At 41.8% G+C, this 4,543-nt stretch overlaps 1 pseudogene; it reads left to right on the forward strand.

The window, feature by feature from the left end:
- Positions 1-1,400: 1,400 nt before the first annotated feature.
- On the forward strand, positions 1,401-3,753 carry LOC100018034 (dicarboxylate carrier SLC25A8-like; annotated as a pseudogene).
- Positions 3,754-4,543: the final 790 nt, after the last annotated feature.

Raw genomic sequence — 4,543 nt, forward strand, 5'->3', positions numbered from 1 at the left:
GTTATAATAAAATTAAAATATTATAACACATGGGAAGAGTGCCAAAACTTTGTTTAAAATTTTTGGTGGGAAAAGCTATTCTAATATAGATTCCTTTGGTATTTTCAGTTGGCAACTGCATTACCATTAAATCTCTTCATAATAAGTAAAACCCAAGAATGAATAATTATAGAAACTTTGCTTAGCTAGATGGCAAACTAATCATTTAATTGCATCAATCCAAGAGCTTTGTTTTCAGTGACAGTAGTAGATAAAACTATAGTTTGGTAACAAAAACAAAATAGAACCAAAATTTAAAAAAAATACTACAGTTTGAAAGCCTTCTTCTAGGAAAAAGTCACCAGAAATGAAAAGAATAAAGTAACCAGTTTAAATACAACAAAAACTTCTTTTTCTTCTTGTTGTTTTTTAAAACCTTACCTTCTGTAGGAGAATTATTTGACTCCAAGATAGAAAAGTGGTAAGATTTAGGCAATTGGGTTAAGTGACTTACCCAAGGTCACACAACTAGTAAGTGTTTAGGGCCATATGTGAACCCTGAGTCCTCCTAACTCCAAGCCTGGCTCTCTATTCTTAGCTGCCTTAACTAAATACTTCTTATTTAATCTTATTAAGTCTTACTTAGTCTTATTAAAGACTAAATTTAGAAAGCTAAATTACAGGGTAGCTTATAAAATTATTTATCTCTGAAATTCTTTTATGATTATTTAATTATTTTAAAATATCTAGGATTAAAGGAATATTTTCACAGTAATTTATAATTGACAAAACATTTTTACATTCATTATCTTATCCTTCCCCCTTGCATAAAAATGTCCTTCCTCCTCACTTCTGCCCACCTCCTACATGAGATCTTCCTGATTTCTCTGTCATGGTCCCCCTATCCCAAAATCAAATTTGTCTCATATATATTTTGCATATATTCTTTATCAATGTGTTTTCAGTGTTCAGAATACTGCTGGCACATAGTGGGCTCTTAATAAATGCTGGCTGATTGATTGACAGCCTGGTGAAATAGTCTAGCCAGGTAATCAACCCTATTTTACAGAAGAAAAAAAACAAAGGCAAAGATGTGATTTGCTTTAAAAAAAAAAAAAACCCAGCTTAATATATAGGGGAGGATAGAGAGCACAAACATTATGTGCCTGCTGTGTGCCAAGTACTGTGCTAAATGCTTTATGAATACAATTTCATTTGACCCTCAAACAACCCTGAGAAGATGCTATTATTATCCTCATTATACAGTTGTGAAAACTAAGGCAAATAGAAATGACTGGCATGTCCATAGTTGAGACAAGATTTGAACTTGGATCTTCCTGACTCCAATCCCCCACTTTACTACCTAGCTGCCAGAGCTGTGGCAGAGCTCAGACCAACAACAGAGATATCCTGACCCCAAAATGTTCTCTCCAGAATACAACTCCACCACTACAGTAGAATTCGAGAGCCTTGTTTCTGATGAAATAGTCAACTTCTCATGTAAAACTACCAAAAAAAAAAAAAAAGAGCTCCTGGGGCAAGAATTCTATCTGAAGTTACAGTCCTCTTTCCCACTCATTGTGGAATCTTCCATAATAACCTGATAATTATCAAGTCTCTTCTTGAATATTTCCAGTGTCTGACAGCTCACCACTTTGTCCAGAAGCCAGTTCTATTGTTGGAAAGCTCTACGATGGTGATGATGAGTAAGAAGCCCAGTGTGAAATAGCCATTATGCCCTAGTACAACAGTTCTCATTGAGATCTCAAGATCCTTTTACACTCTTAAAGTTTACTTGGGTTATATCTATAAATAGCTATAATATTCAAAATTAAAAGCTCTTAGTATTATTATAAGTAGAGTTAGAGTGCCTGGTACATATCAGGCACTTAATAAATGTTTATTGTTGCAGTTAGGTGGTGCCATGGCTAAAGTGCCAGCTTGGAGTCAGACAGACTCATCTTTCTAAGTTCAAACCTGGTCTCAGAGGAGTACTGGCTGTGTGACCCTGGGCAAGTCACTTAACCCTATTTGCCTCAGTTTCCATCTGTAAAATAAACTGGAGAAGGACATAGCAAACCCCTCCATTATCTCTGACAAGAAAACCATACATGGGTTCAGGAAGAGTCAGACATGACTGAACACCACAACAAATGTTTACTGATTGGTTGATGATTTTTTTCAGGGTTCCCCTTTGAGAACTGCTAATACAATGGATAAAGTATTGAATTTGGGGTCTGTGAGTCCTGGCTTCAAGTCCTGGCTGACAAGTATAAATTCTGTGACCCTGGGGAAATCACTTGGCCTCTAGGGATATTAATACCACCTATAAAATTGCAGGATTATGTGAGAATAAAATTAGATAATGCATGCAACAACTTTGCAGACCTTCCAGAGCTAGGTAAACATCAATCGTTATTGTTTTGAATAATTTTACAAAGAGATTATCCAGATTAGCCACAGGCTCTAGGGACTACTTCCATGTTTTGTCACTTAGTTAATCCTGCCTCTGCTGCCAGCCCACGCACTCTCCCAGGCAGGCTTTCCCATTTCTCCAGATCATTGCCACGCTCAAAAATGTTCATGCCACCCACTTGAAGCCATCTCTCTTGCAGCCTCCTCTCCGAATCCCACGCTCTCATTTTAAATCTCACCCCTTTAAAAAGCCTGCCCAACCAGCCAAGGCTTCAGTGATCTCTTGCTGAGCACCAGGAGTAATTATTGCCTCAAAAATTCATTCGGCAATTCATCATGGACTAACAATTTTTCTATTGTTGTCTTGAGCTCTTATTTAAATCTTTCTTAATTAATTTCGCCTTCCTCCATCGGTAGGGGTTTTCCGACTATGAGAATGTCTTAATGAAAGAAAGAAACAAGCCCTTGGCAAACACGTTATTATAGTATATTATGTCATTTCAGCCACACAACCACCTTCGGAGGCAAGTGCTACTATTTTACCTTTTACCGATGAGGAAACTGAAGGAGATCGGAGTTAAGTGACGCGCCCAGGGTCGGAGGAAGCTGCCTCCTGGCAGTAGGTGTAGTCCAACCCACAGATGTGGCGAAGGTTCGTTTTCAGGCCCAGGCTCCTGCAGGTGGCAGCCAGAGACACCAGGGCACAGGGGATGCCTATAGCCCCAGAGGAGGGGCTTCGGGGCCTATGGAAAAGAACTTCGCCTGCAATGCTATTGTCAACTGAGCTGGTGACCTACGACCTCATCAAAGATGCCCTCCTGAAGGCCCGCCTCATACCTGATCACCTTCCGTGCCACTTCACTTCGGCCTTTGGGACTGGCTTCTTCACTACCATCATCGCCTCCTCGGTGGATGTGGTCAAGACGAGATACAAGAACTCTACCTCGGGCGAGTATGCCAGTGCTGGCCATTTCCGCTCTCACCGTACTTCGGAAGGAGGGGCCCCAAGCCTTCTACAAAGGGTTCATGCCTTCCTTCCTCCGCTTAGGCTCTTGGAATGTAGTGATGTTTGTCACCTATGAGCAACTGAAACGGGCCCTGATGCCAGCTCAAGCTTCCCGGGGAAGCACCTTTCTGAGCCCTCTCCTGCCAGCTTTCTGACTTGTTCCCTCGCCTTCCTTTTGAGTCCAGGAGCCCCCCACCCCATTCATTCCTATTTTTTCCCTTTTCCTCTCCTCCCTTCCCCTACCCCTTGCCCTCTTGAGAATCGGTCCCATTAAATTCCTTCTCCATCCCCCATCCTCTGCCACTGCAGCTTTACCCAGTTCTCAAGTGCCTTATGTCCAATAAAGCTAGACCAGAACCAAAAAAAAAAAAAAAAACGGAGGCGGAATTTGAAATCTGAAATTCCTGAGTCCAGGTCCAGCCATTGCGCAACCTCACCCTCCTCTGTAGTCAAGTAGCGCCTCATCTCTCAGAAAACACTCTGCACTTATTATCTTATTTCTTCCTCAAGGCAATTCTGTAAAGGAAACAAAGCAGATCTCGGTGCCTCCTTTTTGGAGACGGGAAAACCGAAGCTGACTCAGCGACGCTGGCCAAACTGACCTCTCTGTAAGGGATCGATCCTGAACGTGAAACTCCTGACATCTGGGTGGGCGCTCTTCCTCTGCACCCCTAGGGACTGCTCTGGGCGTCTCCACAGCACTTGCACAGTGCTTTACACATAGGAAATGGCCCCAGAAGGCTGGCTCATTTGAGCTTGATTTGATCTTTCCCTTCCCTTGTGCAGGTTCTCCTTTGCTTTCTTTCCTCTTTCATCTCCCCCACCTTAAACAGCAGTAAATCTGCACTGGAGGGGAAGGGGATAGAGCAGTTTTATTAGCATTTCTCCAAAGTCTATTCTAATGCTCTTTAAAGGGAATTAACAGGGGGCAGCTGAGTGACCCTGTGGTTTAGGGAGCCAGGCCTAGAGAGGGAAAGTCCTGGGTTCAAATGTGACCTCAGACCTACCTAGCTGTGTGATCCTAGGCAAGTCACTTGATGGCCCTTACATCTTGATACTTAATATATATACTTAGTATTGATTCCAAGACCAGGTAATGATTTGGAAAAGGAGTGAAGGTTAAAATACAGGAAAAGATAGAAG

This window comes from Monodelphis domestica, chromosome 5 (assembly GCF_027887165.1).
Source record: "Monodelphis domestica isolate mMonDom1 chromosome 5, mMonDom1.pri, whole genome shotgun sequence".
In the NCBI taxonomy this organism is placed as follows: Eukaryota; Metazoa; Chordata; class Mammalia; order Didelphimorphia; family Didelphidae; genus Monodelphis; species Monodelphis domestica.